The sequence below is a fragment of the Centruroides sculpturatus genome, unplaced genomic scaffold (genome assembly GCF_000671375.1).
Source record: "Centruroides sculpturatus isolate CEXI.00-Female unplaced genomic scaffold, Cexi_2.0 scaffold93, whole genome shotgun sequence".
NCBI lineage: Eukaryota > Metazoa > Arthropoda > Arachnida > Scorpiones > Buthidae > Centruroides > Centruroides sculpturatus.
Genome location: NW_019384297.1, coordinates 953,542 through 968,137, shown reverse-complemented (window position 1 = coordinate 968,137; position 14,596 = coordinate 953,542). Strand labels below are relative to the sequence as shown.

The 14,596-nt window shown below is 31.0% G+C and overlaps 1 protein-coding gene and 1 pseudogene across 1 annotated transcript in view; one reads left to right on the top strand and one right to left on the bottom strand.

Moving 5' to 3' along the window:
• LOC111626267 overlaps positions 1–14,596 on the bottom strand; it is a 68,808-nt gene that overhangs the window by 40,456 nt on the left and 13,756 nt on the right. The gene's annotated exons all lie outside the window — the stretch shown is intronic.
• Positions 219–4,215, top strand: LOC111626176 (annotated as a pseudogene).

Below are 14,596 nucleotides of genomic sequence, written 5' to 3'. Positions count from 1 at the left end.
GCATTTTTTGCAGGAAATCAAACATATTTTTAGACCCCATCTAAAAATTTTCTAATTAGTCTGGAAACAGGAGGACCTAATTGTTTCATTCTGTGAAAATGGGTAAGATTGGCTATAACATAATAATCTTAATCTTCGCTGTTATTACTTTTTGCCCGAACAATGCCGGGCTTATCTGTTAGTTATTTATATTTTTACATATGTTACAGTGTCAGATTATGACTGAACCAAAGAGCAAAAAATGTGAAATGAATGAGAAGAGTTTCAGTTTTGCAAATGATTCTGGTGTGAGTAAAGAAATACATATATTCAATACATAAAAGTTCAATCAGATTTATTATAGTGGAATTCAATCATCATTTTAAAATTCAAGTATTAGGAATTAACTGTGGCTATAATTATTAGTAACAATAAGTAATTTTCAAAAAATTTTTTATTTGAAAACCACTATAATAATCCTAATTGTTTCATGAATGTGTACAAGTGCCCCCCTCATAGTGCTCAACTAAAATACCGTGATGCAGTGGTCTGTCAATCATATTTAAACGAATGACAATATAAACTGTTATTTTATAAAGTTTGTCAATAAATATCATTGCCAGAAAGTGTACAAAAAAAGGTCAGTTTTACAGATGAATTTGTGTTTGATCTATTTGGTACTCACTTTTTGGGAATTTAAAATGAGTTCAAGACAAGTTTAAGTGATTTCACACACCCCACTACAAAACACAGAGACCCACTTTTTTTATGCGATTTTCAGTCACCAACATCAAAAACCCATCACTGTATTTCTTGCGTTTTGTCACTGTGAGTGCTGCACGCAGTCCCATATTTTGCTCCACCTTCGTGAAGTAAAATATGGAGTAAATACTAATAGTATATTATTTTATAAGAAGCTTAAGTGAAGCTTTTTTCTTCAAATGTATAGAATAAATTAAAAAAAAAAAAAAGTTTTGGCAAAATGAATTTCTGTGGTTTAATCATGAACTTCAATAAAACTCACCCTCAACGGTGTTTAAGTACTCTACTCATCACTATGAGTGTTCAATAATGAATTATGTCAAAAAAGTCAGACTTAACATTTTAAAACTCAGTTGACAATGTTTACGTTTTTCTGACATTTGAAGAAAAACCTTATTTATAATTGAGTTAAGAAATTTATTAACAAGGATCTATTTTTTTGTTTGTAGGAATTGGAATGTTCACTGTGCAAACTGACAAGTCATGATTTTGCAACAATCAAAGAGAGACATATCTTTGTGGACAAGAGTCTGTTCATAAAACCTGTCTTATATGATCGTTCTAAACTAGTATTACTAACAGTGCCAAGAGCTTTTGGAAAAAGTACCCTCATGAATATGTGGAAACAATTCCTGCTTGGGAAAAAATATCTATTTATGGACCTGAAGATTTATACCAAGAAAGAAACATTTTTTTTGGAGCACTGCAAACTTCATCCTGCGATATATATTGATCTCAGGAGTGTTCATGGTAGCCATTTTGCTGAAGTTAAGATGAGCCTGGCAACGGCTGTGAATAATGCATTCCGAGAACATAAACACCTGATGGAGAAGACTGATAGTGGTGCACTGGTTTGAGCAAGTGAGAACTTAAACAATGCTCTGGACATTTATGTGGGATTGTTTGAGATATATTTTGATCCGACCAAGTGTAGAGAGTTAAATGAAAATGATTTGATAATTAGCTTATATTTTTTAGCCAACATTTTACATACACATTATGAGAAAAATGTTTTCATACTCATCGATAAGTACAATGCTGCTGCAGTGAACATGGTATTTGAGAACTGTTTGAATAAGGATGACATTGCCTTAATACATGCTTTACTAAGAAATTTCATGGCTAAGACTCTGAATTTCAATGATTTCATAGAACGGTCATTGATATTTGCTTGTGTTCAGTTGCCCAGAGCCTTTTGCATACAGAATTATAAAACATTATCCATTCCTAAATGAACCTCGACATGCACCGTACTTAAGATTTACAGGAGAGGAAGTAAAGGAGCTACAGGTATACCTTGACTTATGTCGTTTTGAGTTACGTTGTTCCCGATTATATGTCATTTTTCAAAAAAGTATATGGAAAAATAAAAATCAAATTTAAGTCATTTTATTCGACTTTGTCTATCTGCCACAAATATTGAAGTCATAATATCACTAGAAAAGCATTTAAAGCACATAAAATCATATTAAAATATATACATTTACAAGTATGTACTGTATTTACAGTACGTGCATTTGTAAATTTAGATTACTTTTTCTGTACTATATTAAAAACTAAAATTTATTTGTTTTTAAGCTTAAAATAGATCCTTATTAACCATATATTATTAAAAATGCATTAATAAATAAAATACAGAACCAGGAATGGTAATTTATGGTTTAGCCTAGTGACAAGTAGATTCGGAGACAAGTAAATTCGACTTACATCGCCTCTCCTGGAACCAATTACTGACGTAAGGCGAGGTATACCTGTACTTCAGAGATCACAAGTTAAAAATATTTGCAGTAACCCCAAAACAATTCACCAATGGTATGATGGATATATTGTGTCTGGTGATAATACTTTGAAAATATACAGTACTGTAACTGGTCAGTCTTAAATCACTTGCAAGAAAGTATCAATTCCAGAAAGCCCAAATTTTCATCCTAACGGATTGACACAGGTCATGTGAAAAATATCAAGTCACCATCACCATTCACAGACCTTTTAATTTGAGAGAAGATTGAGCAAATTATTACTCCTGATGAAGAAGTGAAGATAAGAATGATTACATCAGTGACTCTTGAGAACATAAGGAGTTTAAATGAACTGATTTCTTTAGTTTGTTGAATTATCAGAGGAAACTGTGGATTTATTTTTACAATTCTTGGCTGATAGTGGTTACTTTAATATATTACAGGTTTATAAGCTAAAACAGCAAGTTGATAAGAAAGACAATGAAACTGAAACATACAAGATGAATATATAGAGGAAGACTCAAAATATTGTATGTTGAAAGTACAAAATTTTGAAATTAGGAAGCATCTAGATGTTTGCTATAATGAAGCAATTAATATTAGAAATAAATACAATCTGAAATTTAGTGGTATTAAAACATATGTAGATGCTCTGCAGTCAGTATTAGAAAATAAAAGTGAGAGGATGTTTGTTGATCTCACAAAAGCTGTGGCTGCACTATTTCCAGCATCAAGAAAGATGATCAATAATGAAAATAAATTTCAAAACATTTTGCATACTTTTGCATATAATTCCAGATACTTTGTAACACACAGTGTGATGCAGATCAAGAAAAGAAAAGGGACAAGGGATAGCCCCTATCCCAGATATGGTAATAACCATGAAAGAAAATGGAATCATTTTTGAACTCAAAATGAATTCCAAGCACACAGAGGAAGCTTTGAAACAAATTTTCGAGAAAGGCTATTATAAAAAATTCAAAGAGCCTGACTATGGGCACGTTTCCAAGATTTATGACAGTTTAGCATTTAATACACAAAAAAAGAAAGTTTTTATAACATATAAAGTTGGGAACAAAAGTGAAAGTAAATCTGTTTGCAGTGATATAGATGTAGGTACTTATGGTAAATGATGGATAAACAGCAAGTACTTGTATCTTTCTATTTGATGGTATAGAAACTACTAAATTTATTCTTCTGGTAATGTATTTTTTAATAAAGTGTTAGTTAATAAGAAAATTGTAATTAATTATCCAAATTCATTTTCAATCATTACCAAAATCCATTTGTTCAGCTAATTTAGCTAATTTATAATGCACATTAAAGACCTCTCCTATTAATATAGGAGTGATGGTCATGCTGATGATTCTCCTTGATAAACAAATACCCATAAATGGTATAAGCTGTTATTAAAGAGGAGATGCTGTAAGAATAGATCAGATTGTAGTCACAACAAAAATGGAGGAATGTTTTGCACTTTTTTTCATTAACTCAATAACTATTTGTTCAGAAATTTTAAGCCTTTAAGAGATCTTCAAAAATAAAGGACTGTTATAGAATTTTAGTACTATTTTTATTTTCTGTGCTTTTTTATCAATTTCTTCATTATACCCAATTGAATGGTTCCTGGTCCAGAAATAATATCTAAAGTTAGTCTTAAAAGTATATATGTAAATTCATGGATTAATAGTGTAAGGTGCTGACTTTTAGGGGCAATAAGTTAATTGTACGTCAGGAAAAGCCTAGGGACTGATTGTATGTGGGTGGTGGTGGCAGAGGCAAAGATGACAAGTATTTTACAAAAACCATTTATTTTAACTTATATAATAATGGCACAAAAATTTGGTCTAGATCATTCTGAGTTGGGGAGCTCCTGATGTCGATGGTCAGATAAAGGATGATGTCCAAAGTTGTATGCCCTGGGGCTTTGGTGAGGGAGAGTTTGTCGGGTCGGCGGTGGGACCTTGGATTATGAAACAGGCAATGGGTTGACTTTTCCAGGAGCACTTCTCAGCAGGTGGAGAACTCTCTCTTCTTCCCTTGATTCAGAGGTTTTATGATTTTATACAATTTCCCCTCAAATTTCCTATTTTTGATTGGTCTTGTGTCCCTTTTCCCTCACCTCGATTGGTCATTCTTCTGTCTCCAAGTGAAACTGAAGCCAATTCAAGTCGGGTAAGGCCAGGGAGGCGCTGATGGGGTCTTGACACCTGCACTCTTAATTTACATCATTATAGTCTTTCTTGGACATTTGTCTTGACCAATTTGCCAGATGTTTTGCATACGTTCATCCCCCAGATGGTTTAGGGCTCACATGACCTAACAGATGTCCTTTTGGTCATTAGTCCGCCCGTTTTTTTTTCTTGACTGTTTACACTTTGACTCTTGTATACGAGCACCATGACAAAACTCCCTCTCACCTGGTAGACATTCCCTCTGTTATTTATCACCGTGTCACGTTTGTTTAGAACAAATGTTTTCCTTTCTGTCATTTCTTTACCGCATTGACACATGTTCTTGATCTGATTTAACCTCCAAAGCTTCCCGACTTGAAAATTTTATAATTAATCAAAATTTCAACTCGAGTTTAGAAACCTCACAATAGTAGAAACCTTTTTCAAGGATTTTACTGGAATATTCAGACAACTAAAATGTTTAAACATTTTTATATTATCCTTCTCCCATATATCAGTCATTGTGTTCATGTTTCCAATTATTGTCCTGGTCTAGCAATGAAAAGCTATTTTAGGGTACCTAAAAATGAGGGACTTTGACATCCTTTTCAATTATTTTAATAACTTTTTAGGCCTAATTTCCATTACTTTTATTTGGTTTTTTAAAGTGCCTAATTGCCTTGGTCCAGAAGTAAGAAGCCATTTTGGAGTGTCTGAAAAGAAGGGATTTTGTAAGGTTTTTTTGAATTTTTTGGTGATTTTCAACCATTTTTATGTGCCCAATTTTTGGTGGTCTATAGGTGTTAAGGTAATTATTATCAGATGTTTTTAGATATCTCATAATAATTACCTTAACATCTATAGATCACCAAAAAGTGGGCACATAAAAATGGTTGAAAATCACCAAAAAATTCAAAAAAACCTTACAAAATCCCTTCTTTTCAGACACTCCAAAATGGCTTCTTACTTCTGGACCAAGGCAATTAGACACTTTAAAAAACCAAATAAAAATAATGGAAATTAGGCCTAAAACTTTTGTCTGTCTTATTTCTGGAACTTTCTGATGACTGTTATTGTCTCTGGGTAGGATTAGCCGTTCTAAGAATCAAAGAGAACTGTTATAACTGATCTGTTGTAACTTTATCTAAGTGTCAGGTCGAAGGTAAAAATTCCTACATACTTTTTGAATGTCTGAGGGAGTTCTTGTGTAGTCATCATCCCAGTCAGTTGTATCTGACAGTGAATAAAATCTGATTTTTCTGATATTTCCCATAAGGAACAAATTTCAATTATTATTAGGTATGTAAATTTTGAAGAGAAAAGATTAATTATAAATGAGTCATTTATAGGGTTTATTGAAGCAACTGATGTGACTGGAGAAGGACTAGCAAAAACTATTAAAAACATTAAGTGAGCTTGATTTAGATATTATGAATTGTAGAGAGCAGGGATACGACAACGGTAGCAACATGAAAGGGAAATATAAAGGTGTACAATCTAGAATAATTGCTCTAAACCCTCATGCAATATATGTGCCTTGCCTATCACACTCTTTTAATTTATTAATTTGTGATGCCGCTTCCAGAAGTATATATTGTTAAAATTTTTTGGGGATATTGCAGCGTTTATATTGCTTATTTTCTGCATCTACAAAGAGATGAAAAATTCTAAGAAAAGCATTTAAACATTACTCTTAAACCATTATGTGACACTTGTTGGAAAGCCAAAATAGATTCGATTAAAGTAGGGTATACACAGTTTGAACAAACTTGTAATGCCCTAGAAGAATTTATTGATATAAGTAACGATAATACAGCAGTATCCAAAGCTAAAAGTCTATTGGATTCAATACAAGAAATGCCATTTATTTTATGTTTAATAGTATGGTTTGCAATGTTGTCTAAAATTAATGCTATCAATATACTATTTCAAGCGAAAACAATTATTCTTGAGTCGGCTTTTAATTTAGTCAATAAAATTAAAACCGAAATCCAAAATTTAAGAACAAAATTTAACACATTTTTAGATGAAGCAAAAGTGTTAGCACGTAATTTGAATATTTCAGAACATTTTCCCGAAAAACGAATACGAAAAAGAAAAAGGTTATATTCCTAAATAGCAGTAGATGAAAGTTATAGAAAACCCAGTAGAGGAATTTAGATGTTATTGTACAAATAGAAGATAGATTTAAAAGTATACCAAATATTATTTCTGATTTGAAATTAATCACTGATATAAAAACCTTAAAAAATCATGAATTAGAAAAATGTTCCAAAAGCTTTGTAAAGTTTTATAACAAAGATGTAGATGAAAACCTAATCCAGGAAATTGGTTTGCTACGGGATTTGATTTTGAATGAAAGGGATGTAAATAACACACAAGACATATTGCAATACATACTAAATAATAATTATAATGAGTTATTTCTAAATGTATTAACTGTGTTAAAACGTTTCTTTACGTTGCCAGTTACTATAGCAAGTGCTGAGCGCTCTTTCAGCAAATTAAAATTAATAAAGAATTATCTTCGGTCCAGCATGTGTGCAGAACGCTTAAATGCACTTGCTATATTAAGCATTGAAAAAAAAATTGCAAAAAATTGTAAGTTTTCTGAAGTAGTTAATGTATTACCAAAAACAAAATCACGCTTTAAATAAACATGCATTAGTAATATATGTTCGTGTTTGTAATTTTTTTTTACTTTACAAAAAATTTAGGGTCCAAATAGTTTCTTGCACCCGGGCCCCTTTATACAGAAGGCCAGCCCTGCTTTCACTACATTAGCTTCCTTTATTGCTTCCTTTTTTCCATCACCATCCACAATGGAACTTATTGTGGATGATGATGGAAAAATTCCCATACATGAGGACGATTTCAGCAATCTAAATGCCACTCTTGTATTTTTCTATGATTTCCTTCTTCAACTAGAACATGTTCCTGACCTTTGAAGGGCTGGCTAACTCTTTATTTAGTTCCATGATGGAGCTAAAAGGAAAGGAAAGCAATGGAATTGTTTGGCTAGATGTGCAGGGTAATGTTTACACAATGAGAAACAATGCCACACTGAGCAGGAAAACATGTGGGTCACCCTTTGTATTTTGCAAAATTAGCAGCAAGGTCACATGGGCATGTTGACGAAATCTGAGGCAACCAACGAAAACTGAGACAAATCCTTCTTGAAAAAAAATTGATGAAAACCAAAACCAACAATAACTGAGGTATTACTGTATCTTAAATTTTCAGATATTGAGTAAAGAAAACATATTGGTCTTGTGACTTTTAAAGAATATGCCACTTTGATTAATTAATGTAGAGAAGTACAGTCGACCCCCCTATAATTACGGTCCCTATAATTATGATTCCTATAAAACTACGAAAAAATTGCTACCGGTATCCGTAAAAAATAGTAAAAGTTCCCTATAAACACCTCAAACGTCATCGGGCAGCCGAACTACTTTCCCGCCGTCCGTAGCGCCACGCTACGGAGAGATTTCTATCGTCTGGACAGTATTATATAAATTTTATATAAATTAGGTACTGTACATATAATTATATATTAATTATATATAAATTAGGTACTGTATATATAATTATATATTAACTTATTGTAACTTTGTTATAATTAAATATATAATTTCCGCCGTCTAGCGTGGCGCCACGCTACGAAGATTTTTACGCTAACTATCGTCTGCCAGTATGTAAATTAGGTACCGTAAGTCTAATACAGTACTGTAATTTTATACATTTCTTGTGAAAGAAACATTTCTTATTCAACGGCGATTAAAATTATTTATATTAATGATGTCTCCGAAGTTCAAGGAACTATTAGCAGAAAAATAAGTTATTAGAAATCGGCCGCAGTTTGGTGAGCTGTTCCGCGACGAAAACAATGTTGAGCAATGGCGATGTCGAAAGGTGACACTCGGTAAGTAATCCTACAATTTTTTGTTTATAGCGTAGTTTATATGGATTATTTCCAAAAAATATATACGTGTTTTGGAAATGTTGAGTCGGATTAGTCTAGAATCAATTAATTTTATGGAAGAAAATCTTTCAAACAGCCATAGTCCGTAAACTTGATACGTGTCAGGTTGTGATTGGAAGGATTCGTAAGAAATCGGATTCCTAAAGAATGGAACGTATCTCTATCTTATAGGGGGGTCGACTGTAGGTCGTAAGGGTATTAAAAATACAGTTGCCAAAAAATTCAATTCTTTTTGAACAGTTTATTGTAAAAAGTTAGAGTTACCAAAAATAAAACATGCCAGATGACTACTAGATTAAATCAAGTTACTTTACCACTACAATATTAATTAATTATACCATTATAAGCCTGATATAACCCAGTAGTCATTTGGCATATTACTAAAATATTGGGCTTTCGGATGTTTATATATATAATAAGCAATTATTTATTGTGACATTGTCACAATGCCAGGTTGCAATTTTTAATCATATTCTTAATTTATTCAATTTAAAATGCATGTTCTCCATCTCAAATTAGTAGTAGCTTACCCCTGTATATCATACTTTCCTGCTAACAACTGAGTCATGCCAGTCATCTATGTAACTCCATTCAGGGGAAAACTTTTGAATTGAATTTACATGACTTCTGGTTTAGAACAGAAGTTTGAATATAGTTAATCGGAGCCTCATACCCCTAAGCTTCCATAACTGGACTTGACTTTCATCTAACACCATTCTCGAGATTACAGAAGGAAGGAAAAACAGACAATAAAAATTTATAGGTCTACAATTTTTACCCCTAATACCCCTAAGCTTCCATAACTGGACTTGACTTTCATCTAACACCATTCTCGAGATTACAGAAGGAAGGAAAAACAGACAATAAAAATTTGAAAAATTGAAAAAGGAAAAACAGACAATAAAAATTTGAAAAATTGTAGACCTATAAAGTCTACAATTTTTCAAATTGCTGCCCAATAAGGTCAATGTGTTATAATTGCAATAATTCTCTCATGGGAAATAATAGTCCTTCTCATGGCATTGTCTTCTCTTTTTCTACTTTTAGAGTTACTAGCATTAGTAATTTGCAATATGTGTCCATATCCATATGTAAATAATTATGCCAATTTTCTCGTTCCTGTCATGTGTGTTGTAAATTTCTATGAGAGAACCTTCCCTCAAGTAATGCACAATTTTTTTTTTCAATTTCACCACAAATAATGAAATAATTGTTAACAAGCAATTATTTATTGAGACATTAAAAATTGCAGCCCAGTATTGTAATCATTTAACTCACTACCCAAATTAATAGTGTCTTGCCCCTTACATCATACTTGTTACAATAGAGTTGTGTCGGTCATCTATCTAAATCCTTTGAGGGAAAAATTTTTTAATTGAAATAACATGATGTCTGGTCTAGAATGGAAGTTTGTACATAGTTGGGACCTCACGCTCCTAAGCTTTTGATATCTGGTCCTGACTTTCATTTATCTAACTCTGTTCTTGAGATTAAGGAAGGACAAACAGACAGATGACACTGGAATTTATAGATCTACAATTTTTTTCAAATTGCAGCCCAACAACAGTTCTTGATCCATGGTATCTCTGAATGAAGTTAAACATATGAAATGCAGAGTATTCTACACCTTGATGTTGTAATATAAATTAAAATAAGAATTTAAAAATGTTTAAACATATTTCCAAAAATTAAACATAAAAACGTTAAAATCAAACAATTAAAACATATTACAAAAATTAAACATTATAACATTCAATCTAAAGTTATCAATGCTTGCCATGCTTGTAGCAGGTTTAATTTGTCTTTATTATTAACACCCCCCCTTTTTGCACCTGCTTACAAACAACAATGGCCTCTGCTGTTCTGAGTTTCTGTGCATCATAAACTCTTTGTATTATTTTTGTCACTCCCCACTGAGGGACACCCTGGGTTCACTCACAAATTGGGTCCATGCTGTTACATATCTAACAATGTTAAGTATATATTTGTTTTTCATTTTTTCTAATGTTTATTAAATATCAGTGCTGGAAGTAGTGTGTAAAAGCATCTAATGTATTTGTTGAACTGTTCCAGCTTTTGGGAGTTATATTGTGGCATGAAATTAATTAATAAAATAATCAGTCATAAAATTTATGAAGCTATGTGTTCCTATACTAGACTTATGCTTTATGATCTATAGTTAAATCCAGAAGGCTCTTTGTCATGAACGAATACTAGTACATTAACACATTTTATGCTAGTAAAGACAAACTGCTGGACATATTTACTTAGACAAATTAGAATTAACATTAAGTAACTATGCAAATTACCATCCAATTGCCTTGCTTGTTATCTCTTAGAAAATTTTTGCTCACATGCTAAAAAACAGGATATTGTTTGTAAAATTTACAAAATTTAAAAAAATTCAGTAAAGTAGACAATACATAATTTTCCTCGTGTGCATACAAAGGGCAACAAGAAGACACTTATGTATTAATTCTTAAGCCTTTGTGTCCTTATTATACAATTTTATTATTTAAATGTCTACTAGGACAGATTGTATTATTAGGACTTATTATACCAGTGTCCAAGTCCTGCAAATTGAGGAAACATATCCAGAAAAAAAGAAAAACAGGCAAACAATAAAGATTTTTCCTTTTTTCTGGATACGTTTCCTCAATTTTCAGGACTTGAATACCACTATAATAAGTCCTAATAATAGATCTGTCCTAGTAGACATCTAAATAATAAAACACTTATGTATTGTCTATTTTACTGAATTTTAAAAATATATTTTCCTGGCAATTTTTATCAAACAGGATATTGTGTTGACTGGAATAGAAAAATCTTATTACTTTTCAACAATTTGATTTTAATAGAGTTAGTGGAACAATAGATGCTATTTTTATACTAAATAGCTTAATTCAATTAACGTTTCAAAAAAGGAATCAGCATTTACTGATTTTTTTTGGCTGATTTATCTAAAACTTTTGATTTGGTTCCAGTTAAGTTAATTCTTACATTGATAATATAAGGTTGTCTGCAAAATCTGTACATTTGTTATGGTCTTTGTTCTTTCAATTTAAAATAACTATCCATTAAGATGATAACCTATCGGATTTCTTTATCCTACCAGGAAGGGCAATCCTTTGAGTCCATACCATTTCATCCTTTACATTTCATACTAACAACAACTGTATATTTGATAACAATAATATTCAAATAGATCATTACAATATTAATCATTTAGACTAATATTTTAATGATAGTTGTCAACAATAATATGTTATGCAGAAAATATGGTAAACACTATAGTTATTGGCCACTTAAGAAAATTTTTATTTAAAAAATCTATGATATAACAGAAAAATTAAATTGGGAAATATTTTACTTACTGATGAATTTGCTCTTTTTACTGCCAACATACAGAAATTACAAATGCCAACTGTTTAATAAAAATGTGCATTGTTTTGTGAAAATAGAAAATTGTGTAGCTATTGGCCACACTCAATGACAGAAAAACCTGTGAATATTTTGATCCCTATTAACAGCAGAAACTTGTATTAATATTGCAATGCAATACTTCCAGAATAGCTTTTATAGAACTCTTATTAAAAAAGTTTAAATTTGAAATGGAAAATTACTGTCTGGTGGCCAATAACTGTGCCATTACCCTATGGCTATTTTGTTAACAAGTAAAATAAATTTACATTGTAAAATTAATTTGTTTCACAAATATTCCATTTGTGAATGAAGTTTGTTTCACAAATATTCCATTCACAAATATTCCATTTTTAACCCTTCATTCAAACAATATTTGTTTCACAAATATTGTTTGAATGAAGGGTTAAAAATTAATTCAAATAAATCTAATATTGCTATATTAAAGAAAAGTGACCTGTTGCATAAAAATTATATGGTAAATGGTTCATAGGTACAACAATCAAAATGTTGTAGTTGTAAATAAATATTAATAACTTGGAATTAAATCATTTTTATATTGGTTTATTTAACAAACATTTTGTGTCAACTATAAAAAAATCTACCCAATTAATAAAGTGGTTAATGATGTCTCTAAAGTTCAGTGAATTTTTTGCAAAAAAAATAATTTATCGGGAAGCACGCAAGCGCCATTCAATGACAATCTCCACGATGAAAACAAGCTTAAGCAACGGCGTAGTCGAACGGTGCACACTCGGTAAGTAATCCTACAATTTTTTGTTTATAGCATAGTTTATATGGATTATTCCCAAAAAATTATACGTATTTTGGAAATGTTGAGTCGAATTAGTCTAGAATCGATTAATTTTATGGAAGAAACCTTTCAAACAGCTGTAGTCCATAAACTGCATACGTGCTGGGGTGTGATTGGCTGGACTCCTAGAAGCTGGATTCATAAAAAGAGGAACGTATCTACTGTGTTATAGGGGGGGTCGACTATAATGATCAAAGATAAAAATAAGAAGTCTCTTTACTACAATTTAATTTTACTGTATGTTAATATTCTGAAATTATACACATTATTAATTAAAATATTTTTCCTAATAGTTTTGATTAAGTTGTAGATATGTCTAGAGCTGTAGAGGAAGATATACATATACAGTAGTATATATACTACTATTACTACATATATATATATATATATATATATATATNCAGTACTATTTTATATCTTTCTAATGCCATATATCTTGTGCTTTTTTCATAAATTATAAAGAAAAAACATTGAAAAAACTATACCTTCTGTTGAATTTATGGCTACAGCACTGAATATATCTCATTCATTTGAATAATATTACTTCATAGTAATATTACATATTTGAATTAATAGAATTTATTAATAGAGCATAGTTTGTTACAAGAAATTTACAAAAATTAAATAACAGATTTTTCTCTCAATCTTTCTCTAATCAATTCTAAAAGTCAATAAATACATGAATAAAAATTTTAAAAATTTTGCATTTTGCATAATCTTTTGGAACATTTTTCATTCAATAATTCATCTACAATAAAAAGCAAATTACAATAATATATATTTACAAAGACAAAATAAAGATAAAACACTATAAACTAGTTAAAGTATCTTGGCAATCAGTATAAATATTGTGAATGAATGGAATAGACAAGATAATGAGGAAATAGTCAATTAGATGTCTTACAGCTATTGTTTCAGTTATTCCATCCCAATTTTCTCTGTAAACAAAGAAAATTTATATAATAAATTTTTATCAGTTGTAAAATATTTCTTTTTTATTTAGCAATTATCTTTAATAATAATAATAAAAAAAATAATTGAATACAATAAATTATTCATTTTTTTAGTTATATATGTGAATAAAATTAAACTGAACATTAAAAAATTAATAAAAGAAAGCATGGTTCTAATATTAATATCATTAATTGAAAGTATTGATTAATTTATTAACTTTACAAAGAAAACTTAACCAAACCTAATTCTATTAAAATTTTTTATTTTAATAAAATTAAAAAAAGATATCTTTTGTAAAGAGAGAGAGAGAGAGAGAGAGAAATTATCAAAAACACACTCAAATTTTTGCAAATACTATGAAATTTAAGATATGTTTTCATTTTTATTCTATATTTATATATATCTAAATCAATATTGTGACGGTCCAAAACCCTTTTGTTTTAGAACAGTATCTTCTTCTTCTTCGTGCCATATCAGAGTTCTGAGGTCGGCGACACCCGGCGCAGATTAATAATAGGCCAAGATGTTTACTAGGGAAGGTTAGTACCCAGAGTGGTTTCCCGTTGCCTTCTCTGGGGCGCGATGTTACGCGAAGGGAAAGAATGCCTTCCGGGAGGACTTTTATGGGGAACTGGCCTCCTATTTAGTCGTTATCGGCAAGGAGAAAACCCGGAAAACTCCAAGCAGCCAGCCTGTCCGATCGCGGCGCGAACCCACGACCGAACTCCCAGTGTTTAGGGTACGAAGACCACTCGGCCACTGGTGGGCT